Here is a 25,709-nt window from a genome sequence, read left to right on the forward strand (position 1 = left end):
TCTTTAAATTATATTCAATTTTAATTAATTCAATTAATTTAATTAGTGGCATTAATTAGTTAATTAATGAGTGCAACTGAGGACTTGTATTTCAAATTTAAAATACACGTTTAATTAGAAATAGCGGGTGAGCGCGATGGCTCACACCTGTAATTCCAGCACTTTGGGAGGCCGAGGTGGGCGAGCTGCGAGGTCAGGAGTTCGAGGCTAGCCTGGCCAACATGGCGAAACCCTGTCTGCACTAAAAATACAAAACTTAGCCGGGCATGGTGGCACGCGCCTGTAATCCCAGCTACTCAGGAGACTGAGGCAGGAGAATCGCTTGAACCCAGGAGTTGGAGATTGCAGTGAGCCAAGATTGCACCACTGCACTCTATCCTGGGCGACAAGAGTGAAACTCCATCTCAAAAAAAAAAAAAAAAAAGAAAGAAAGAAAGAAAAAAAAAGAAATAGCCACGTGAGGCTAGTAGACATAAAGAACTGTGACAGACCTGAGATGTCACCCTATTTGCAAGCCAACAGATTAGCTTGCTGGCAGATGCTGACAAAAGATAGCAGCTTCCTGGATTAGAGTCAAAAGACTTTACTCCAGCACAGCAGGCAGCCTAAGTTTCACGTTTGCATCATTTCTACTTGTACCCCAAGTCTCATGGGCTTGCTTCATAGATGAGGAACCTCAATCTTTTACAATAACGGTCTGCAAGTGAACCTACTCAACTTTTCTCTTGGGAAAGTTATCATTATCTTCATGATCCTGGAGAGTGAGCACACCTGAGCCCTGCTCTGGAAGGAGACACTGTCTCTATGTTCCATGCTCTGTGCCTCCTTAAAAAGGTAGTTCAGAAAAGAAACCTCCCTGTGCTTCTGCTTGCAAGACACACGGAAGTGCAAGAGACCCATAAAGAATTGTCTGTCAACCGTGGTGCTGCATTGGATACTGCAACTCCCAATTGTCTGCAGTGACTGTTCTGGGATGTTTCACATGTATTACATCATTGACCACCCCCAGATGTCTGCAGAGTTAGCCTGTCTTTTCTGTTTAGCAGGTGAAGAAATTGAGGCTCACTCCCACCCAGCTTCCTGAACTTTGAGATCGTGGATTCTCCTACCCAATACCAACTCTTTCTACTTCCCCCTTGTTCCCCCAAAAAACAGAAACCTGGAATGTTTGTCCTCCTCACTCCTTTTCAAAACTTTACCCTCCAAAACTGGAATTCATTTTCTCTTCTGCCTTGTCATCTTCTGCTGATTTTCCAGAAGAGTTGCCAGTCTGACCTCCTCCCCGAAGCCTTCCTTGCGTAGCCCAACCTATGCTGAACTCCCCTGTCTCTTCTCGATCATAGAAGGTCCTATCTCATACTCTTCACTGACAGCTCTTGAGGGCAGAGCCTGTACCTTCCCATGGCCACTCTTCCCCAACATGGCCTATCTCAGGAGTTGGGGGAAAAACAAACCAACAAATAAGAACTCAAAAAACTAAACCAGAAACAAGCAGCTATTATTTTATGCCTGGGATTGACTTCCCACTTCACTACCCACTTTCAATTCCAGGCCCCAGGGAGTGGGTGAATGGGCTTGATTCTTTCCCAGAAAGGGGAGATGTTTTGAAATGACTCAAAGAAAAGCTGATTGGATTGGATTGAGTTTTGGTAAATCCACCCACAAGAGTAGAGAAACTTGACATTTGCCTTCCGAGCCAGCAAGAGGGAGGAATCTCATTTCCTTCTAACTGAGCAGGAGGCGATGGAATGATGCCTGAGCAGGTCTCAGGAGACTGGGTTCTAGTCCAAGTTCTGAGGCTGGCTGGCTACATGACCTTGGGGAAGACACTCGCCTTTTCCAGGTCTTAGTTTCTCATCTGTGATGCAGGACTGGAGGAGGGGGAGAGGAGTCAGACTCTCCAGTTGCCCTCCCACCCTACCTTCCATTCTGGGCTTCAGTGGCTCTCCGGGCCAGGAGAGCCCAGCCTTCACTTCACAGGAACTCAGTGACGTTCTGCTCCTCCCAGCCTACTTCCTGCCACCTCCCTGAGCAGGACCAGCCTTCCCTCCTCTCCATGTACAGTGTAGACGTTGCACACTGCCTGGCTGAGGGAGCACCTACTGTAAGGCTGTGCTGAAATAGCAGCATTTGATTCTAATCCAAACTCCTCTATCTTCAGCCCTGATACATTACCTCATCATAAACATAATTCACAGTGCCGCCATCGCTGCCTTGAAAGGTGGGCATGTTTTTCTCTGCACTCTCATTCAGTTATTTTTAGGAAATGCCATGTAGTTCCCATACACTTGACATCTACCTGCTTTCACTACATCTGGAGAGATTCAGGAAATCAGAAAGTCCTTGTTAAGGATAAGGCCTAGGGTGGAGCTGCGATGTACTTTCCATTTGTAAAACCCAGGCAGAGGAGTCTGTGCAGGTTAAAGACACAGATAAAGAAAAACAACTGATCGAAGAACAATTGGCCCAGCTAGGGTGGAGGTTCTCCAGGCAACCAGGGAGTGGGGGGCTGGACGGAGGGAGGAAGGAAAGGAGGGAGGGAGAGTCTTCAAGGAGGGGTGTCAGGGATGGGGCAGAGAGGGAGCAGACAGTGGATCCTAATCATTACAGACACTGTGCTGAGAACTCTTATCACCTCTCACTGAATCCTTACAGCAGCCCCAGGACATGGGTATGCTCATTATCCCTGTTTTGCAGATGAGAAAACTGAAGTTCAGAGATGAAATGTCTTATCCATGGCCACTGAGCTGCAAAATTGCAGAGCCTAAGTGGGAGTCGGATCTCCTGACCACCTACTCAGTTCTTACAAATCAAACGTTTGTTGGGGGGAGATAGAATGCTTGCAAAAGGAACTCTGTTTGTCAGCTTTGCTGCATAACAAAATCTTCCAAGCTCAGTGACTTGCAACAAATGTTTATTTCTTGTTCATTACAAGTGAAAATGCCTGGGTAACCTGCAGGTCAGCTGTGGCTCAGCAAAGCTCTGTGAATTTTCTCAGTTTAAGGTCCAGGGTGAAGGTAGTCGCTAACCAGGACATGCTGTCCTCTAACCAGAACTGAAAGAACTACGTAGTCAAATTTCAGCTTTCTGCTCAGAGATGGCATGTTAGAACCGCACATACTCTGTCGACCAAAGCAAGTGACGTGGCCAAGCCCAATGTCAGTGGAGCAGGGAGGGATATTGTCTGTCCTCCCACAGTGAGAGGTGGAGGGTGCTAGAAGGGGGATAAATAGTTGCATAATACAGTTGGCTGGGCCGCACTGGGCTCTGCAGACAGATGCCTGGGTCTGACTCCTATCTCTGTCACTTAATAGTTGTGGTCATATGGCCTACAGCAAAGTGCTTGACCACACTGTGCCTCAGCTTTCTCATCCGCAAAATGGGGATGATAATTATAGTCCTGCATTAATTTGCTAGAGCTACCATAACAAAATATCACAAACTCGGTGGCTTAAACGACAGAAATTTATTTTCTCACAGATCTGGAAGCTGGAAGCCCAAGATCAAGGTGTCCTCAGGGTTGGTTTCTGATGAGGGCTCTCTTTCTGGCTTGCAAATGGCTGCCTTCTAATTTGTCCTCACATGACTTTCTTCTGTGCATATGGTGAGAGTGCTTTCTGGCACTTTTTTTTTTTTTTTTTTTAATAGGAACATCAGTTCTAGCAGATTGTGGCCCCACCATTATGATCTCATTTAACCTTATTATCTTCCTAAAGGTCTTATCTCCAAATACAGTCATCTTGAGGGTTAAGGCATCAACATATGAATTTGGTGGGGGTGTAGGGGACAGTTCAGTCCATAGCAAGGGCCAATTCTGCAGCGCTGTTGTGATGATTTAAATGGATTAGGATAGTGTCTGGTCTACAGGCAAGCACTGAATAAGAGCTAGGCTGCTCTTAGTGCCCTGGTGGTAGCAGGCCCCACAGTATCATGATTGGGCATTCCCTACAATGATAATGCCTCATTTGCTTTCTTTGTCCTTTGCAACCTCTCCCAATTCCTGGCATAAATGAGGTGACCAGGAAATGGATGCTTGTGTGCCCCAGTGAATCCTGAGGCAGTTGACAGAAGGCACACAGGGTTTGAGGTGCCCTGGGCTGCACTCGCTGCTGTGTTGCTGACCTGCTTGGTGACTTTGGTCAAGCCACCGTCTTCTGCCAGCCAGGATGCATCTCATTAAGACAAAGCTTGTTTTGTCCACAAAATCTCAGCAGATTTCATTTGCCCGTGGCCTTTTGTGGCTATTCCTAAGTATTGGGTAGTGCTCAGAGCCAAAGTGCTTGAGATTGGGATTTTGTTGTTGTTGTTGTTGTTTGTTTTTGTTTTTTGTTTTTTTCTTGAGACGGAGTTTCACTCTTATGACCCAGGTTGGAGCACAGTGGCACAATCTTGGCTGTCTGCAACCTCCGCCTCCCTGCAACCTCTGCTTCCTAGGTTCAAGCGAGTCTCCTGCCTCAGCCTCCCAAGTAGCTGGGATTACAGGCGCCTGCCACCACACCTAGCTCATTTTCGTATTTTTAGTTGAGACAGGGTTTCACTATGTTGGCCAAGCTGGTCTTTGAACTCCTGACCTCAAGTGATCCGCCCACCTTGACCTTCCAAAGTGCTGGGATTACAGGCTGAGCCACTGCACTCGGCCAGAGAGATTGTTTCTTTTACAGAAATGTTCTTATAGATTCCAAATTGACAGTAATTCTCCAAACCCCCTCCCACAGCTACTGCTCCCCACCTTAAGACAGCACCTAATGACCCTGCCAGATAGGGCCAGGCTGGACAGGCACAGGAGAACTTACTCTCGCTGCCTGTGTCTGGGGCAGTTTTTGGGTTATGCCTAAGTGCACACACTTCCTTGGGGTTGGGGGGTGGGTGAGAACAGCCTTTGACCTGCAAACCTGGGTTCCAGTCCCCATTCTGCCCTTGCTCCCCTTAGTCCACCGAGCTGCTCGACCTCCAAGCTTCGGTTTCCTTCTGTGGGTGATGGCGAGGCTGGAGCTACCCCAAGGGACTGCCATGGGGCTAAATAATGGATGTGAAAGGCCTTAACCCAGTGCCAGGCACACAGCAGGTCCTAGAAAAAGGATGTGCCATCCTCTCACTTTCTGTTTACCCCACCCATCCTCATCCTTCACTGAGTGAGTGTTTTCCTGCTCTTGAGTAGCTACCCACAGACACAGAACCACCCAGGCTTAAGGCGACCTCTTGGGATTCTGTGGCAACACTGAGAAAGCCTGTGTGGATTTTTCTATCCTCGCTCGTGTTACCTTTCCCACATCTGGCCTTGCTTAGAAAGAACGATGTCTGAGGCTGTTTGTTTAGTAGAGAGCTCTGTTAGCTGAGGAGGGACAGATTAAAGGCCGTGGGGACAGCCAAGCCTGTCCAAGTCCCCTTGCCTGGTGTGGCTCAGCCCGGCAGCGTTGGGAGGGAGAGCACCAGGTGAAAGTTCTTGGCGTCCTCCCAGCTCGTTGCTAATTCGTTATTTGTATGATGACTGATGCAGTGCATTTTTGACCCTCTCAGTCTCAACTTCCTCATCAGGGAAACAGGAACAAAGATACCTTCTGTGAGATGTGCAGCATCTGGCCCAGAGTAGAAGGTGATGATGATGATGAAGATGATGATAGCTCAGCCCTTAGGGAGCATTGCTGACAGGCCAGGAATGCTTTAAGCACTTCATATTCATTGACCCTCTTAATCTTCTTGGCAACCCTAGGAGGTGGGCTCTATTATTCTTTTTCTTTACAGATGAGGAAACTGAGGCACAGTGAGGTTAAGTGACTCCGGGCAGGATGTACCGCCAGTGAATGACAGGGCTGGGAATTGGACCCAGGCTGCCTTGCTCCATAGCCCCTGACCCTCATCACTGCCCTCAGACCCAGGTGACATTAATTATGTCAAGCTGTGTCTCCTCCCTACAACCTTCCCTGCACTGTTGGGGAAAAGGACACAAAGAGCAGATGTTGCTTGTTCTGAAAAGTACTTACTTTTAATTAAACTAAAAATGTCCCTTTCGTGTTGTTTCTCTAGAGAGTCAGAGGCAAGGCAGCCCCTCCCTGGGCACCTGCTCCCTCCTTCAGGCCCCCGTGGGCCTCTCGGTGTGATATTAATGTCTGAAGGCCTCCGACTCATCCATTATTGATGGGGCATGGGTACACTGTGGGGAGAGGGTGAGATTGAGGCCCAGGCAGTCTTAACAGCTCAGGAAGTTCTTTTTATCCCTGTCCCTGGTGGAAAAGTGCATTACAGGTGACAGGCGCAAAAGCAGCTGTGACCGAAGCTACTGCCAGCCGTGGGTAGGGCATGATTATCATTTGTTATTGCCCCCTACTGAGCACCCACTTCTCATTCAGGATTTAGGAAAAAAATTACAGCAATGGCAACACCACTTCTCTGATCTTGAGTCTTAGGTTCACATCTCTCTGTTCCTTCACAAAATGCCTAGCTGTCTGTTTCCTGCCAGTTAGAAGAATATGCCAGACTCAGAACTACCTCCCGCCCCGTCCCAATGAGATCTGTGACCTGCCCCCAGCCCTATTGTGAATGCACACACTTCCTTGGAGTTGGGGGTGGGTGAGAACAGCCTTTGACCTGTAGACCTGGGTTCCAGTCCCCATTTTGCCCTTGCCCCCCTTAGTCCACCGAGCTGCTCGACCTCCGAGCTTTGGTTTCACTCTGTGTGTGATGGCGAGGCTGGAGCTACCCCAAGGGACTGTCATGAGGCTAAATAATGGATGTGAAAGGCCTTAACCCAGTGCCGGGCACACAGCAGGTCCCAGAAAACGGATGTGCCATCCTCTCACTTTCTGTTTACTCCACCTGTCCTTATACTTCAGGGTTTGAGCAAGATCCGCTTGTCCTGGCCCTCTTTGACTCATTCCTCCCCCATTTCAGTGTTTTGCACGTTGGTTAAAACTCTTTGGGGCAGGCTCTCCAAATTTAGTATTTTTACAACAGGAAGTGGTCTTAGAGCTCATGCAGCTCAGAGCTTTCTGTTTGCAGTTTGGGACAGGAAGCTTCTGCACGAAGGTCCCCTGGCTCCCGTCCAGTGCTCCTTAAGTGACTGTCTTCTTTCCCCACACTGAGTGCCTTGATAGGGCTCAGAGGCTTCATGTGAGCACTTAGCATTTACTGTGTATATCTGAGCCAAGCAGGGACAGAAACTGTCTCACCGATCCTCACGCCCTCTCCCCATGCTCAGTGTCCTGAGTATTTTCTTCTATTTTTCAGGTGAAGAAACTGAGGCTCAGAGAAGTTAAGAGACTCCATTGAGGTCACACAGCCGGTAAGTGGCAGAGCTGGGATTCGAACCCAGCTCTCTTTCACTCCAGAACCTGTGCTCTAAATTGCCTTGCTTTCTTTGCCTTAAAATGGGGAGACCTGGGACTTTGTTTTCTGTTTTGATGGTGCTCACACAGATTCCTGGGTTGAAAGGAGAGGGCCCCTGGGTCCAAGAATTCAGAAGGGTGGTGGCGTTTGAGAAAAACAGGCCCATTCCCAGTGGGTGCCGTGGCTGGGACAAACCCGGAGCTTCAGCACACCCGGGTTCAGGATCGAGCCCACTGTGGCCAGCAGGGTCCTGGGTCCATTCTCCCAGGAGGGTTGCTCCGAGGCCCCAGGATCTCTAGGAACCAGACCCCTGGAACCCCACAGCAGGGCCCAGGTGCCTCTTCGTGTGCTGTGTGCCTCACGTTCTGCCTCAACCACAGAGGAGCCCGGCAGGCAGGACTCAGTCTCACTCAGCACCACTCTGGATGGTTGCATAGTTACACGGTGTGGTTTGTAGTATTTTTGGTTTTGTTGTTTTTGCAAAAGCCAAAGGAAGTCTGTGGGCTGAGTTCTACCTTCCCTTCTTTGAGGATAGTTGGTCTGCTCAGTCAGGGGCAAGCAGAGCTCAGCTAGGGGAAAAAACAAAAACAAAACAAAACAAAAAAACCCTCCAAACACAAAGTTCACAGATCAGAGGGCACCTGACCTAGCCGGACAGTGGCACTGTGGCTGTTCATGGGCAGGGCTCATTGGAAGTTCCGTTACAATCATCCCATTTTCCAGATGAGGACACTGAGGCCCAGAACCAACCACACCCTCACCTCTTGGGAGGCACAACTCAGAATGAATCTTTGCTCCCTGAGTGCTGAGTGCTTTGCTGTTTCACAGCTCGCTGTCCCTGCAGTCCACACATACTCATTGAGGGCCTACTGCTGCTCCCAGCAGGCACACAGCAGTCAGGGAGTCGGTTGAACTGCCTGCCTCCTGGTGGGGGAAGACACAGAGACAGACATTCAGTCCACTGTCAAGTGCTAGTTCCTCATGAAGGCTGTGAAGGGGAATGCCACAGAACAAGTGGCACAGACAGCGATGCTATTTTAGGGTGATCAGGCTAGGCTTCTCCAAGGAAAAGCATTTGGACAGAACCGTGAATGCAGTGGGTGAGCAAGCCATATGAATTCTGGGGTAGGAACAGTATTGGTAGAGGGAACAGCAGGTGCAAAGGCCCTGAGGCAGAGAATATGCTTGGTGTACCATCACGTTCTTTGAGTTTGATTCTCTGGGTGTTTGCTACCCCCCCCCCCCCCACCCACCATCACAGTGGCTGCTCACCTCTAGTATCCCTTCCTTAGTCACCTCCAAGTGTCTGCAGGAGTGTGGCAGTGGGATGGGGGTTGTGTAGCAAGAAAAATCAAACAAAATTGCATGGGGCAGAAGAAAGGTGTATAATAGGAAACTACTTGTCTTAGTCCTTAATCCTCTTTGCACAATTTCTGTCTTTGATGAAGCTTGCAATGGTTTCATCTTCTTGCTTTGTATGTATTCTCAAAATACCTTCTTTAACTAGAGCTGTGAGTTCTCAGCACACTGCAGTCCACTATGTCAGGCCAGTCTTTCCAGGCAGAGCAGGAACCCAGATTCAAAAACCACAGAAATAGGAGAAGAAATAGTTTTGGAAACTACACTGCCGACCTTGTGCTGAGCTCAGGGAGGGAGGTGCAGCAGGCAGACAGTGGCTGGGTGGGGGTGCAGTGGCTGACAGACCTCCGGACCTCTGTCTGGGCACAGCCATTAGGCTCAGGCCCCTGTGTGCGAACTCAGGTCCCTCCTTCATCACAGGGTGGTGGTAGCACCAGCCGAGTTCCTGGGGGAGCGGTTCGTGGGGCTGGGTGTGCTGGAAGAGACATGCTGAGGAGTTAGGGACCCCAGGTTCTCTCTGACTTTGTTTTCTGTTTTGATTTTGCTCACATAGATTTATAAGTTGATAAAAAAGAAGGGCTCCTGGGTCCGAGAACTCGGAAGAGGGGTGGTATTTGGGAAAAATAGCCCCATCCCCGTTGGGTGCCATGGCCTGGACAATCCCAGAGCATCCACACACCAGCGTTCAGGATTGAGCCCATTATGGCCGGCAGAGGCCCTGGTCCCCATCCCAGGAAAGTTGCTCTGAGGCTCCAGGCTCTCTAGGAACCAGACCCCTGGGCTCCACAGCAGGGCCAGGTGCCTCTTCATGTGCTGCAGTCTCATCTGAGTGCCACCTCGGCCAGTGTACAACCTTGGGCAAGTCTCGCCCCCTCCTGGAGACTCTGAAAATGGAACAGAAAGGTGTGGTCATCTGTATGTTCCTGTGGTCTGGAAACGCTACAACCTTTTTGCCTCTAAGGCAGGTAGCAGCCAGGCATGGGGACTGGGCTTCTGTCAGCTCCCCTTTGATTCTGTAGACCTCTGGCTCTTAGCAAAGACATGTCCTAGAAAGGGGGGCAGTACCTTGGTGATCCTGTCTTGGACATTTAGACCAGAGCTTCCGCCCATTCTCACCTCTCCTTGACCTGAGACCTGTGGCTGCAGAACCAGAAACTCATTTCCAGAAGCAGCAGAATGTCTCTGTTTCCACAGGGCTCAGAAGTATTTATTAAGCCTCCCATTAACTGCATCTTACTCCGCTGGAAAAATAATACTCAGAAAGCAATTCTGTCTGGTTTCTGGCCTGTAAGCTCCTGAAGAGTTCTTGTAAGGAAGGCTCAAAAAACGTCTGTGCTGTGTGACTCGGAGCCCAGCCCTGCAGCTTCCCTCCAAGGAGCAGGCAGCTCAGTGGTTGACCAGCAAGCCCATTATCATTCAGCACCATTGGGTAATCCATGTGTCTGCCTGTCAATTAAACAAGTGCTTAAGAGGGGCCTGGGGCCAGGGGCACATACCGAGAGTACTAAGGCTAAATAAGACACAGCACGTGCCCTCCACAGCAGTTCAGGCGCAACATGACCACTTTCTCTATTCGGTAAAACTCAGAGAGTTCTTGACTTTATTATTCGCAGTTCAAAAGCGGCGTGAGCTTTTGTGTCGGCTCCCCTTCACCCCCTAAGTGCCATAGTGGGCATGCAGAGGGCCCATATAGATGCCTGCACATGCAATGGGTTACGATATAGGACAGGAACACCAAGCTTGGGGGGATCCACCATCTTGTGACAGACAGCGAGCAAGCCAGCTTTTTGTCCCAGAGGGAGACACTACCGCATGTCTCAGGATTGGTTGCTGCAAATGCAAGCCAGGTACAGAGCAGTCAGAGCCTCGCATTCTTTGTCTACACAGCAAGATGTGTAGGAATGCAAGAAACTCATGGAGAAATGTCTGCAAACAATGCATTAGCATTGCACATATCTGGATCTGAATCCTACCTCTAACAATTTAACTAAGTGTTAAATTGGGTAAATTGCAATCACTGGACTTCTCAGCCTCAGTTTCCTCTTCTATAAAGTGGGGATAATGCCTACTTTCCAGGTGATTGTAAAAGAGAGTGTAGGGTCACTCCTCTGGGAATACAGTAGGGAACTAAGAAAGCCCTTGAGTTCAAGAAACTTAGTTGCTTGGGGAATCCTTTCAGCCATATGTAAGTATGCAATGTCAGTTAGTCATGTATGTGGCTTATGCCTGTAATCCCAGCACTTTGGGAGGCTGAGGCAGGCAGATCACGAGGTCAGGAGATGGAGACCATCTTGGCTAACATGGTGAAACCCTGTCTCTACTAAAAGTACAAAAAATTAGCTGGGCGTGGTGGCACATGCCTGTAGTCCCAGCTACTCGGGAGGCTGAAGGAGGAAAATCGCTTGAACCTAGGAGGTGGAGGTTGCAGTGAGCCAAGATCGTGCCACTGCACTCCAGCCTGGGCGACAGAGCGAGACTCTACCTCAAAAAAATAAAAAAAAATAAAAGAATAGAGGAAAAAATGCAGAGGCCGATACATATCATGGTTCAGGGACAGTTTCTGCAAGGATTTGCCATTTGACCCAGCATCCTGAATGGAGTAAAGGAATGACGTTACTACCTGTGGGAAGAGCATTCTGGGCAGAACAGATAGCCTGTGCGTAGGTCCTATGCTTGGCCTGCTTGAGGGATAGCGTGGAAGATGATGCAGCTCTGCAGAGTGAACAAGGAAAAGGCATGGAAAATGGAATCAGAGTAGGCAGGGACCAGTTCATGTAGGATCTTGCAGGCCTTGATGAGAGCCTTGGATTGCATTGTGGGTGTGGAGAGAACCCACTGGAGGCTTCAGGTAGGTGGGGGCAGGAGGAGAAAATGGCGTGGAGGAGGCCGGGAGAGGCTGCAAGGTCTGGGATTTGCTTTTATCCTGCTGCTACTAACAAGTTAGCCTGTTAGTGTTTCACGGATCCTGGCAGAAGACGTGAGATTCCTGGGTCCGGAGTGTTGTAAAGTGGGAAAGATCTGACTGCTTTTTGTGCACAAAGCCTGAGCTCAGAATGAACTCTTCTGAGTTTGAAGGGGAATGATAGCTCAGTCAACACTTTCAGAAGCTGAGCCTCGGTCAACAAATAGGAATGAGATTCTTGGAACAGATTCCAGAACACAGCGTATCAGAAGGCTCTTATTCTCTCTCAGCCTCCACATCTTACCTGCAAAAGAGGGAGAACATTGCTTCCCAGGCATATTGTGGGGCCTTGTAAATAGAAATTGAATCTGAAGACTTATTCTCTGAGTTAATAAGAAACAGCAAATTCTTCCTAATAATTTATCCTTCTAGGTTTTTGATGATCCTCTTTCTTCACTGAGAAGCTATTAATGTTTCTATGTAGCTCTGGTGCACAACACACACACTCTCAGACATGCTTGCAAAGTTTGCCTGCCAGTGTCTTCCTAGATAAAGGATGGTGTTGGTCATTTAGGGGACAAGCAGAGAGAAGAAGGTGAAAAGAGTCAGAACCCCAGAGGGGCAAGAGAAAACAGCCAGGGCGGCCTCTTTTTTTCTTTTTTTTCTGATACAGAGTCTTGCTGTGACGCCCAGGCTGGTGTGCAGTGGCGTAATCTTAGCTCACTGCAACCTCCACCTCCCAGATTCAAGTGATTCTCCTGCCTCAGCCTCCCGAGTAGCTGGGACTACAGGCGTGTGCCACCGCGCCTAGCTAATTTTTTATTTTTCTAGTAGAAACGGGGTTTCACCGTATTGGCCAGGCTGGTCTCGAACTCCTGACCTCGTGGTCCACCTGCCTGGGCCTCCCAAAGTGCTGGGATTACAGGCGTGAGCCACCGCGCCTGGCCAGGGTGGTTTTTCTTTCGATCACGTTTCTTCCTCCCGCCCCATGCTGTACATCTGAAGGGAGCTGAGGCTTACACGCAGTGTCCCCCACGTGCAAACTCATGTGCACCCTCTACCCACCCCAGGATGCTCAGCCAGCTGGCCAAGCTTTAGAGCTGGAATTCAGATGGCCGTCTCTAGCCAGTGCTGGGCACATTCTGCCATCCCCATCCCTAGACCTCGTGCCTTTCCAGTCTTCGTTTCTCCCAAAGACCTAAGCAGTACAGCCGGCCTTGGCAAGGCCCGCCTCTTGTCGCTGCATTGTGGGAGGAGATAAAATGGCACTTGAGTGTTTTAAAGTTGAGCAGAACAAGACGTTTTTAAAATGCTGTGTTCCCTATGTGGGAGGCCTTCTAATGGGCAGCTGGGGACAAGGCGTCCAGTCCTCCCACCCCCGGGAGGTCCCGGAAGGGACTGCAGCGTGGGATGGGAGGCACACTCCCAGCGTCGGATGCCCACCTGGTGACCAGTTCAGACAGAACTGGGACAGAGCTGCCTCCTGCTCCTCTGGCCATGAGGGTGTTTGGACATTCCCAGCAGTCATTCAGCATAGCTCCCTTTACCTCTCCTGCCAGAGTTGCCTCCTCATTGGACAGAGGGTGAGGAGGACTCGTGATCACTTTGTGGGGAGGGTGGGCAGAGTAGGGCTGAGTGGAGGTGAACTCCCCCTGCCGCATGAACGCTCCCCCAGGTGGGGCATAGGCGCCATCCAGAGAGACCAGCTGAGGCTGAAAGGTAGATTCTTAGAATGAAGAGCTGGGCCTCTGGAGCCGGGCTGCTTGGATCACCTTTTATCTTACTCTATTTTTTTTGAGACAGAGTTGCACTCTGTCACCCAGGCTGAAGTGCAGTGCTATGATCTCGGCTCACTGCAACCTCCACCTCCCGGGTTCAAGCAATTCTCATGCCTCAGCCTCCCAAGTATCTGAGATTATAGGCGTGTGCCACCACGCCCAGATAATTTTGTATTTTTAGTAGAGACAGGGTTTCACCATGTTGGCCAGCCTGGTCTCGAACTTCTGACCTCAAGTGATCCACCCGCCGCAGCCTCCCAAAGTGCTGGGATTACAGGCATGAGCCACCACGCCTAGCCCCATTTCTTCACTTTGAAAGAGAACATATCACCCCCTTGGTAAAGCTGTTGAGGTCAAACAAGCAACCTGAGAGAAGTGCTGACTTGGTGCCTGGTGCAGACTTGGTGCACTTTAGGGACAGGACCCAGTGCTTTCTTCCCCAGCCATCTCCAGGACTCGTGAGCTGAGGCCACATTTGGGGAGACATCAATACTAGTATCTCACTCTCTCCATAGTCCACGCCTCCTGTCCCCCAGGGACAGGCTCTGGGAATGCCTCCTGTTCAGAACGGGCCCCTGCTCTCCTATCTGCTTGCTGGGCCTCTGCAGGCCCAAGCTGCCCAGTGTCCTCTCGTATCTTCCATCCCGAGCCTCACCAGGACCGCCACGCTTCAGCTGCTCTGAACATGCCCTAGACCCGTGGTGCCCATCCTTGCCCCTCTGCTCCGGCCACCCATGGACAGCTCTCGGTCATCCCAGTGGACAACTTGGCAGTCCCTTGTCAAGAGGGCGAGGTCTCCCTCCTTTCCTGACTGCTGGGCCCTTTCTGATGAGAGCTACCCTTCCTCTCCTCTGGGGCCCAGGGATGGGTGTGCAGCTGGGCCTGGGTCCGGGCAGTTTAATCCTGTGATCCAACTGGACACCGTGACACGCCTCCAACCTTCAGTGTCTGGGGATGGGATGGTTCATGCCAAATGCCTGCTGTCGCCTGACGTTCCCACCCATCCCAGAACCCTGGAGGGTGCTGCGCGCCTCGCCATCGTCGCAGCTGGGTTTATAATGTGATCTTAATCCCCGTTGTGAACACCGCTAGAGGTTGCCCCTCGGCTCCCTCAGGCGCCTCCTGGATGCCCCTGAAAATCAGTAGCGTTAAAATATTTCCATGAAGTCAGGGGCTAGGGAGGAAGGGGCCTCTTTAAGCCACATGTCAGACTGAATCTCAGCTCCAGAGCGGCCACACTCCCAGCCCTTCCTTTATGCTGAGGGTTTTAGAACCAGCGACAGATGCCTGAGGGCAGGTGCAAGGGGCATTAGGAGCTCTGAATTGTCTCTTTTTTATCAGCCTCCTGCACCACCCAAATGGGGAGAAATCCTTTGTTCTGGGACAGGTGTGAGCCTGAATGCCCTATGGTGCAACCGCTTAAATTCCTAGCCACATTACACGCTTCTAATGTCATTTGGATGTCCTGGGACTCCAAATTTAGCACTCCTCAATCCACACACATAAGAAGATTTGTGGATTTAAATTCTTTTTGTGAGGCTGTGAATATGAAAACATATTCGCCTCCTTCTCATGTGATCCTAATCCTGGTTAATCGTGTTTCTCTGGGGCACTTCTCCACACTGCCTACTCTGAGCCACTATTTGTGCTTCAGGGGAATCTTTTTATTTCCCCCAAGTTCCCCAGCAAAGGAACAAGCAGGAGGCACCAAGGTGCAAAGAGGAAGATTTGCAAGCACATCGAAGGGTTCTCTCAACCTGCTGGCACTGCTGGGCTGTGGGGGAAATGGGCAGGCGTCGATGCACAAAGGAGCAGGGAAACAGAGGCTCCAAAGGAAACAGGCTTCCCAAGTCACCCCCATGGTGACTGGGCCACCCTCTCGACTCCGACAGGGTGTCCCGTGCACACCTCTCCAGTTCAGCCACCATGTGCCAGTTGCAATCACTGCTGTCTGTTGCTCACAAGCCAGCCGGGCACCCCCTTGCCTTCAGTCCCCAAGTCCATGTTCCTCAGGACTTCCATGATCCAACTCCACCCACAGCAGCCACTCTGAAGGGCGTCCTGTTTGCTGAAACATACCGATGTCTCCATCATCACCACCATGTGCTTTTTTGGGCACAGGCCTGGTTTACCCTCCCCTTCTGCCCTCCTCCGTCAGTGCTAAGCCCCCTGTCTCCATGGCCACCTGCCTTACACAGCCTTCCCTCTCCCTTTGGTTGTCATTCACCTGCCACTTGTGGATCACTACGGCCCTTGGCGTCATGTCCTGGAAGGCACTGGTCCCTCATGAGCAGATTTCTATGTGTGAACTGCCCCGGGCTGGATCCTGGAGCCGGCCTAGTCTGTGGCTTCACTATCTAGCAGTGAAGATACTCATGCCGCCAGCTGTGTTCTTGAAGCATGGCAGGCATGCTTGGGTAGCTGGGTGAGAGGTATGGCAGTGAAGCATGGAAGAGCAGGCTCAGGAATCAGCCCTCACCCCTTCCTAGCCACATGACTTGGAGTAAGCTACTGATGCCCAAGGGCCTCAGCATCTCCTTCTGTAAAATGGGATTATGGTGTCACCTCCCTCATAGGACCTGGAACTGTACTCTAGCTAGTCCCTAAAATACTGCATAGTCTCTCAAAGCCCAACTTCCTTCTCTGCCCAAAGAACAAATGCCTGCCCGAAGAGCCCCTGGGGACTTTACCCAGGCGTCCGCACAAAAGAACTGTGTTAGCTACGGATGGGTCAGGCACACACAGATAAGGTGGGGAGGCAGGAGATAGGGAGAAGGAGAGCGGACCAGAGGCCACTAGATCGAGTTAGAGATATTCCATGGGCTTTTGTCTGCAGAATTATCAAACAATGAGGATTCTTTGATATTTAAGCCCGGCAGGAGTCGGAGAACAACAGGAGAGGACCCAGCAGATCAAACTCCCAGAGGGGCCTGGGAGTGGGCAGGGAGTGGGCGGTGGTCAAGCCACAGGCACTGATTCGAGCAGCCATGGGTGGGCTAAGGGGACCTTGCCCTCTGGCTCTACTGGTGTTGACTACATTTCTGTGGGAGGGGCTGGTGCTGTCATCAGGGAGCCTAGGGGACAGGATGCTTGGGGTGTCCCCCTGGTCGGACCTGGAATGTGTTGAGCTTGGCTGAGTGGTGCAAGGGTTCCCCTGGTGCCATCCCTGCCAAAGACCCTATCAGTGTCATGAGCCTGATGACGAAATCTCCCCATGGGTGAGTGCCCCAGCAGCAGCTGGAGCAGAGTTTGGGCAGATTCTAGCGAGAGCAGCTACCCAAGGTGGAGGCGAGGCCAGAGCTCAGGGCATCCAGCTGACTCATGCGCTTCTTGCAAATCCTCTGAGGTGGCCAGCGCCTCAGAGGGGTCTCCGGGGTGGGGCTGGAGGCATGGCTTTCTGTAGAGCACAGCTCCTGGGGCACTCATTGCTTAGAGAACATTGTCAGCTGTGCCCCTTGGAGTTAGGTCTGTGGGGTCACCTGGACTGGTCATGGTGCTGGCAGGACACAAATAGTGCATTAAAAGTGGGCAGTGGAGGGGAGCTGAGTTGAAAGGTTATTCACAAAGTCATAGTGTGGTGTGGGAAACAGCAAATATGGTGCAGTCCCTGGGACTGGAAATAGTGGGGCTGTTTCCAACCCTAGGGCTGAAGGGACAAGAGGACGGAGACTTACTGAAACCCCCAGAACACAGCTAATGTGTGGATGGGGCCATTCGACAGAAGCAAGGGACCACCAGCCCTTGGTTGTCCAACAGGGAGGGCACCAAGGCAGTCACTGCCTGTCCCCAGTCCCCTCTCTCCCTCTGGCCTTCCTCCAGGGCTTCATGTGGCTCCCAGGAGGTTGTCCAGACCTCATCGGGCCACCAGATCTTGCCTGGCCCACCCCTGCCTGCCAGTGCCGCTGCAGTCTTACAAATCCACTTGACTTTGTTTCTTTCAGTTCCTTGGACTCACCTACTGTCCCCACAGCCCTTCACACCTGTAGCTTCCCCTGCCTGGCAGGCTGTCACACTCCCTGCCCAATCACCTGTCCACCCTGTGGACCCTCAGTCACTACCACTTCCCCCAGACACCCGCCCGTCCCTCCCATGCCCTCTGCTTCGTGGCACTGAAGGCTGCCAGTCAGGGCTCTCCAGGAGAGCAGAGCCTATCCCATATTTGTGTATGCATGTTAAGAGATTCAACTTTCGGAACTGGCTCAGGCAGTTGTGGGGGCTGCCAGGTTCAAAACCTGGTGGGCAGGCCAGAGGGCTGGAATCTCAGACAGGACTTGATTTCTCTGTTACAATCTTGAGGCAGAATTTCTTCTTTTCCAGCGAACCTCAATTTTTGCCCTTCAGGCCTTCAACTGATTGGATGGGGCCCACCTGCATTCATCTCCTTTACTTAAAGTCAACTGATTGTAGATCTTAACCACATCTGCATGCTACCTTCCCTGAAACACCTAGAGTGTCTGACCAAACTCCTAGCCAAGCTGGTTCATTACATTTATTTATTTACTTAGAGATAAGTCTCACTCCCCCAGGCTGGAGTATGATCATAGCTCATTGCAGCCTTGAATTCCCGGGCTCAAGTGATCCTCCTGCCTCAGGCTCCACATAGCTGGGATGGCAGGTACAAGCCACGTGACTGCTGATAAATCACATCTAACCATCACAGCTGGTCTTTTGTGTGATTCCTTAATAATCTCAGCCTCTGTCCTGCCCTGTGATGTTGTTTTCAGTGAGCAAGGATGAAAATCATTCTACTTTTCTCTTTTTTTCTTTTTTCAACCAAGTCTCGCTCTGTTGCCCAGGCTAGAATGCAGTGGCACAATCTCGGCTCACTGCAACCTCTGCCTCCCGGGTTCAAGCAATTCTTCTGCCTCAGCCTCCTGAGTAGCTGGGACTACAGGCATCCGCCACCTCACCCAGCTAATTTTTTTTAGTTTTAGAGATGGAGTTTCACCATGTTGACCAGGCTGGTCTCAAACTCCTCACCTCAAGGGATCCACACTCCTCAGCCTCCCAAAGTGCTGGGATTACAGGCATGAGCCACCGCACCCGGCCATTCTACTTTGTCTAACCATTGTTTTGTTCAGCACTTAACAGTAACTGCTAGACAGCTGGTGCCCAGTGAGTAACTGTCAAATGAAAGAATGAAAGCAAGAGAGAGAATCCACAAAGAGGCTTGGCAGTGTCCAGGTCAGAGATGTTGCCAAGACAAAGTGAGATGCTGTATGTCAAGTGTCTGCATGTAGTAGGTGTGAAACTCACACATGCCATTTCTTCTTCATTTTCAACCCCGCCAGCCACTATCCACACACACACACATGCAGTTCTGAATTTCTCAGAGGAATGATGATCCCGGGTAGGTGACATTTTCCTAATATTAATATTAATGTTGAATATTCTTTTTGTGATGGTCGGGAATTGTTCTAAGCACTATATACATACATATATATATATATGTATATATATGCCAATAGTATTGATTCCAATGTGTGTTAAATATTCAAGATTATTAGTAATATGATTGTACGGCACGGTGGCTCACGCCTGTAATCCCAGCACTTTGGGAGGCCGAGGTGGACAGATCACAAGGTCAGGAGTTCGAGACCAGCCTGGCCAACATAGTGAAACCACGTCTCTGCTGAAAATACAAAAATGAGCCAGGCACAGTGGTGCACATCTGTAGTTCCAGCTACGCGGGAGGGCGAGGCAGGAGAATCGCTTGAACCCGGGAGGCAGAGGTTATGGTGAGCCGAGATCACGCCACTGTACTCCAGTCTGGGTGACAGAACGAGACTCCATCTCAAAAAAAAAAAGAAGAAAAGAAAAAAGAAAGAAAGACAGACAGTGACTCTCAGGACTAAACCAGTATTCATTAATTTGCTCAATTAGCCGAGTCTAGGTGATCAGGGGCTGGGATCATTGTCGCATTTTACAGATGAAGAGCTGACTGGCCTTGGCTCCTGAGGTGGCCCCAGTCACGCTGTGCTCCATGGCTGCTGTCCCCAGGGGCTTGGGCTGGGTGTTCCCTCCTCTCCTGGGAGGCGCAGGCAGCCTCAGGGCAGCACAGTTGCTGACTGGCTTCATTTGAGACTGCTTTTTTTAATCGATAGAAGGAGAGGAATGTCTACCCCAGTCCTGCCATTGACAGGGAGCTTGTCATCACCTGTTTACCTTGCAGTGGCCAGGGCCTCCTCTCAAGCCTCACCTCACTGTGGTCCTCTTTCTCTTGGATGATGTTTTCTGGAGGGAAATGGGTCTGGCTTCCCTCACGGCTGATCCTTCCTGACCCGGGGGAGGAGAGCGGCATCGAGTGGGTCCAGGCCTGGCTCGGCCATGAGAGCATAGCTGCCAGCTTCAGGGGTGACTCAGCGGGTGGAGCTGAGCTGCAAGGAGAAAACAAAACAAGGGAAAGGAAGGCTCACGCTTGCCCCTGCCAGGCCCTGAGCTGCGTCACACGCAAAGCCCGCCCAGTGCTCGCACTGCCACCATGGAATGGGGATAGGCTGGTCCCTCTTCCACAGCTCAGACACCAAGGAGGCCCAGGGCAGGGGCGGACCTCAGCCTGGCACCATCCACTTCATACCAGCAGATGTGAAGTTGGGATTCTGCATTGGCCATAATCCTGACTTTACACCTACCGGCCGAGGGCCTTGGGTAGGTGGCTTGACCACTGCAGGCCTCTGTCCCAGCTCTGAAAGCTGGAGATAATACCCAGTACCCTCATTGGGAGCTTGTTGTGGGCCCAGCCAATGTGCACCGGTATTGTGCTTAGAACAGGATGTAGAAAAGATAAAGGTGATGGTAGGTGTCCTCAGTGTTGACACATTACTGCTCTATGCAGTCACCTCAAGTAGGGATGGATTCTAACTCCCGCTTTATAGATGAGGAACTTGAAGCTCAGCAGCCCATGTAACTTCCTGGGGGTCACCGCAAACAGACCTCGACCCCTTGTGGCAACAGCTAAACCAACTCCCGACCTTCTCTCCTCCCCAAAGCTCCACCCTCTCTCTCTTTTCAGTTGCAGCCCATGACACCTCCTAAGATCCTGGCCCTGGGAATGGGAAGAACACCCACTCCAGGGCAGCCGCCCTGTAGAACACAGCAGGTTCTGTCTAAGGAGTCAAGTGTGTCTTGGGACTTGGTCATCTGGTTTTCTTTAGCCCTGGTGCACTTTTCCCGTGTATCTTTGGAAAAGTCCCTTCCCGTTTCTGAGCTCAGCTTCCACATCTGTGGAATGAAGTGAGGCAGCAACTTGAAGCATAAGGATTTGATTCAGGGATCCAAGTGCTTATAAAGTTCTGAGAAGGGCAGTGAGAATGGGGGCCCTCCGGGGTTTGGGCTGCAGTGCTTCAGGTTGAGGCCCACAGGCCACGAAACTTCAGGAAGTCAGGACAGAATCTGCAGCTGCCCCACTGCCTGGAAGTGGAAGAAGGCAGGTTCTGGAGTCCAGATTCTGGGGCAGCCACAAAGCAGCTTCTACCACTGCCGGAGGGAGGAAGGCTCTTGCCTCGCCCACCTGCCATCCCAACTATCACTGCTCAGATCTCAACCATTTCCAGAGCACTGTGGACAGGGACGCTGGGAAATGTAGTTCCCAGGCTTCCAGCCCCTGCAGTCAGGGGAAGCACACAGCGGGTGGGAACAAGCCCTCACTCCTGTAGACAGTGGCCAGCATAGGAACCCCTGCTGCAACAAGAAACAGGGTGCTCTGAGAACCCTCAAATGCAGGCAGGATTGATGCAACTCTCAATAGGGTATTTGAGCCGTGTGGCTTGCAGATACCACTCTAGTTTCTAGCCTTATTCGTTGATGATAGCTACAAGTTTGCCGAGTTCTTAAATGTTTCTGAACAGTCTCCCATCACAATTCCCTGTGTGTGATACCCAGGGAGCAGGGAGGGTTAAGGATATCAGCAAAGAGAAGGCCTCATCACCCAGGGTCAGCGGTATCAGGCCAGGAGTACCCCTTAGCTGCAGGGGGATGGACAGGTGGCAGGAATCCTGGGGCAGGGGTGGGCTTGCTAAAGCCCAGCAAGGCTTCTAACCAGGCGCCTCTAGCTCTGACTGACTTGGCCAAGGTTTCTTATTAGGCGGATTTTCTGAATGAGGGATTAAAGTGGAGGTCAGACACACCCCCTTGTAATAACACAGGGGCACAAGGGACTGCACTGGGAGAGTTCCATATGGAAGTTCCACACACTCAGCTTCCAGGGACTGCATCTTCTTCCTGGGGACCCGTGCTGAGCACAGAGTATGTAGGAAAGGAGGGAAGGAAGGAGGGAGGAAAGAAACGTTTAGACATTGATCCCAAAGATACAAAAGACCTGGTCCAAGTTGGCTCTGCCATCTGGTTGTTTTAACTCAATCCAGGCGCCTGCCCTCTGTCAGCCTCAGTTTCCTTGTCTGCAAGTTGACAGTGAAGGTAACTCCCATGTATTGAGCATCTGTTACATGTGAAGCATTTATGTACTTAATCCTCATGTGTCCCTTTGAAGAGATGGGATTTTCCCCCATCTTGCTGGTGCAGGCGCTGAGCCCGATGAGGTAGATGAGGTCCCTACCCAAGACCTCTCAGCTAGGAGGTCGGAGATTCAGGATTCAAACCCAGATCTGGCTGACCCCCCAATACCCGTATTCTGTTCACCACCCAGTGAGTGGGGCTGCTGAAAGGGTCAAATGGATGGCAGCTGTGACTGTTTTGGCAAACTATAAAAAACAATGCAAAACAAATGAGATGACCCCCAATTCAAGACCGGCAGTCAGAGGCTGTGAGGGTGGCCAGGCTTTCCTGCGGATGTGTAAATCGTGGATACTTTAGAAGACAATGCATCTGCGTTTCCAAGCATGTGGGAAAAAAGACTGATTGGAGAGTGGAAAATTGGAGATATCAGAGCAACTTTGAGGAACCTTTTCCTGGGGAAGGTCAAAGCTGGTTGCAAACTCAGGTGGGCCTGACTCTGTACATAAGGCTCTGGGACAGCTACCTCCTGACCTGAGGCATGGCTTTTGCAGAGTCCTCTGGGTCTGGGAGCCTCTGGGAACCCTGACCTTTCCCCCAGTATGTTAGGAGCTCCTTCCTGCAGGTCCTGGGAGGTCTGGGCCACAGGAGTAGAAAGCATGAAGATTTAGCTGTTCAACACATCAAGGAATTCACACAAATAATGAATTCAGCGAGAATCATCATTTGTGTGATACCACTGGTTTGCATGATTTGATGCCTGATTTCATTTGGTTTTAAACAACGCTGCCAGTGGGACGGGCCAAGGGTTCTGCTGGACTTTCTCCTTTTTGTTTACAAATGAGGACCTTGAAGCTTAGTGGGGAGAGACAGAATTGACCTTTGTGGTCATCTACGCTGTGGCAGGAACTAGCTGGTCACTTTTGTGCAAGGCCTTTTATCCCACAGCAACCCTTCGTGTGAGCATTTTTGTTTGTTTGTTTGTTTGAGACAGAGTCTCACTTTGTCAGCCAGACTGGAGTGCAGTGGTGCGATCTGGGCTCACTGCAACCTCCACTTCTCAGGTTCAAGTGATTGTCCTGCCTCAGCCTCCCAAGTAGCTGGGATCACAGGCACCCGCCACCACACCCGGCTAATTTTTGTATTTTTAGTAGACACAGGGTTTCACCATGTTGGCCAGGCTGGTCTCGAACTCCTGACCTCAGGTGATCCACCCACCTTGGCCTCCCAAAGTGCTGGGATTACAGGCGTGAGCCACCATGCCTGGCCTGCGTGAGCATTTTTAATCCTATTTTGTAGATTCAGGAATTGAGGATCAGAGAGGGCAAGTGCCTTGCCCATGAACACACATCCAGGAATGGGAAGAGTCAGGATTTGAATGCAGGTCTGTCTGTGCCTTTGTTGTTGTTGTTTTTGTTGTTCAGACAACTGTTGGCCATGATCCACTAGGAAATTCTTTACAAAACCAGATTAAATGGGTTCCAAGCATCCAGTGACCAGGCCGGGGCCAGAGAGCAGTTCAGAAAGGAGTCATTCTTCTTACTGGAAGGTTTGAGGGCCTTTAAGTATCCAAGATTTACTGGTCAGGTCTTACTTGGTCCCACCCTGTGCCCATACATGAAGCCAGCCGGCCAGGATCCCAAAGCCCATGGGAGGATCTGTTTTTCAATAATGGGAAGTCCCCGGATGTGTTGCACTGGAAGTCATCCTCGCTGTCTGTGCAGAGCTGGCCTGGGAGCAGGATGTTCTGACATAAAGTGAAAGCAGATGCAGTGGGGCCCCTTGGGTGGGGCAAGGAGGTGGTGGCTGCCACGGGTGCAGTTGCAACTTTCCAGCCTGCAAATCTGCCTCTTCCTCCCACCATCTGTGCACTTGGCTGGTGTGAGGAGGTTTGCCTCGGCACCTCTGAGGCCTCTCTGGCCCCACCCTCTTCTCTGAATTTGCCAAGCCCCTGACACATACAGGCAACCACTCCAAGAACAGGAACATGGAAAGGCAAAGGAAAGATGCTGTACTTCTACTTTGGGCAATGGCAGAAGCTTGTACCAGATCTTTTCTCCCACTGAGAACTATAAAAGCTGGAAAAACTTGAAATCCAGCTCTTTGAAGGCATTAGAGAACAACTAAAGCAGCCAGGACTTGAGGTGTGAAGACCCCCAAGAGAAAGGAAATAAGTTGGGGGAAACCCAATACTCCCTGCTCCTTTCCTGCACAAGGTATGTGCTGATTTTTGCAGAGGGTTCAGAGGACGAGCAAAGAGCAACAGTTCAAAGTGTTTGGCAGTCTCACAAGGTGGGGAAACAAAACAGAGATAGGTAGGTAGGTAGAGGGAGTCAGTGAGTTCAGGACTACTAAGTCAACCAAAACCCAGGGAACCAAGAACCTAGAGCAAAAAGAACCACAAAGAAAAGAACGTGTGCTCTGTGCCTTTTAAAATTTTCCTTTCAAGGCATTTGCCAGCACTTAAGTTTCATGGGTCCAGAGTCCAAGAAACCAAGCAGAAAACAGCAGATGAAAAGCTGAAAAGGCTGGCCATGGTGGCTCATGCCTATAATCCCAGTACTTTGGGAGGCCGAGGTGGGTGGATCACCTGAGGTCGAGAGTTCAAGACCAGCCTGACCAACATGGAGAAACCTCGCCTCTACTGAAAATACAAAAATTAGCCAGGCACAGTGGCGTGTGCCCATAGTCCCAGCTACTTAGGAGGCTGAGGCAGGAGAATCACTTGAACCCAGGAGGTAGAGTTTATAGTGAGCCAAGATCACACCACTGCACTCCAGCCTGGGCAACAGAGTGAGACTCTATCTCAAAATCAAAAACACAGTAACAACAACAACAACAACAACAACAACAACAAAAATGGAAGGCTAAAAAGTTAAGCTAAGCTTATGGTGATCCCATATTACAGGGGAGACAGAAATTGGAGATAGGAGCCTGTAAGGAATAGTCACTCTGATAAGCATCTCAGTTTACCTGTTGAGAATGGCTATGCCCCAGGGGTAAGAGTAAACCAGAAATAGACCAGTCTTCATGAAAAGTGAAACACAGCCGCAGTTAGAACAGAGTAATGTGCCCCTTCTGTACCTGCTGGTCAGGAGACAACCAGTCCTCTCTGAAGGAGGACAGCCTCATCCAGAGCCTCTACATTTTTGTCATATACAATACAAACAGCAACCAGGGCTGCCAAGGACATAACCAAATAACCAAAGAAAGACAGAGCAACCGAGAAAATAGACAATAGAAATAGACCCATGTTATCCAAGTATCACAGGATATCCAATGTGGGCTTTAAGATGGCTGTGGTAAATAATTGCACAAAGATAGATGACAAGATGGAGAAATTCACCAGCAGAGTAGAACCTGTCAAAAAATTAGGTGGAAATTCCAGAACTAAAAGACACCACTGAAATGAAGAACTGAATACATAATTCAAATAGAGTAGGCACAGCAAGAAGGGAAGGTAAACAAGGTAGTATCCAACATAAGAGGCTGGAGGGATGACAGTAAACCAAGTCCAAAGAAGTTATCAGAAAGGGAATGGGGGAGATAGGGCAGATAAGAGCAGGTATTGATGGAATTGAACGATGAGCCATGGCTACATAGAAAGCCACAGGAGAAGGCAGGAGTCTGGCTTTGCCACCATTTTGCTGTGTGACCTTGGATAAGTCACTTGCCTTCTCTCGGTTTCAGGGAAACAAGCCTAAGGGTTACTCACCTCTCCCGGTGGCTTGGGGATCACATGGGGAAAGTTGTGGCTACTCTGTATTGAAAGTGTCAACTTTGCCAACAGCCTGCACAGTTCACTCAGGCACACCTCTTCTCTGGTGACCATAGTGCCAGGGGCTGTGTGAAGGGCTGGGAGGGCATCCCAGCCTGTGATGAGTATTTACTACCAT

At 50.5% G+C, this 25,709-nt stretch overlaps 1 protein-coding gene across 9 annotated transcripts in view; it reads left to right on the forward strand.

Annotated features, from left to right (window-relative positions):
* The window catches only part of ST3GAL1 (ST3 beta-galactoside alpha-2,3-sialyltransferase 1), a 114,428-nt gene that overhangs the window by 62,917 nt on the left and 25,802 nt on the right, over positions 1–25,709 (forward strand). For 7 of the 9 annotated variants that reach the window (XM_050802257.1, XM_050802253.1, XM_050802252.1 and 4 more), the window contains one exon: positions 7,225–7,279. The gene's annotated coding sequence lies outside the window, so the exon portion shown is untranslated. Of the gene's footprint in view, positions 1–2,557; positions 5,877–5,923; positions 7,108–7,224; positions 7,280–25,709 lie in introns of those variants that run through there. The other 2 variants (XM_050802258.1, XM_050802259.1) reach the window with 2 other exon arrangements.

Source organism: Macaca thibetana, chromosome 8 (genome assembly GCF_024542745.1).
Source record: "Macaca thibetana thibetana isolate TM-01 chromosome 8, ASM2454274v1, whole genome shotgun sequence".
In the NCBI taxonomy this organism is placed as follows: Eukaryota; Metazoa; Chordata; class Mammalia; order Primates; family Cercopithecidae; genus Macaca; species Macaca thibetana.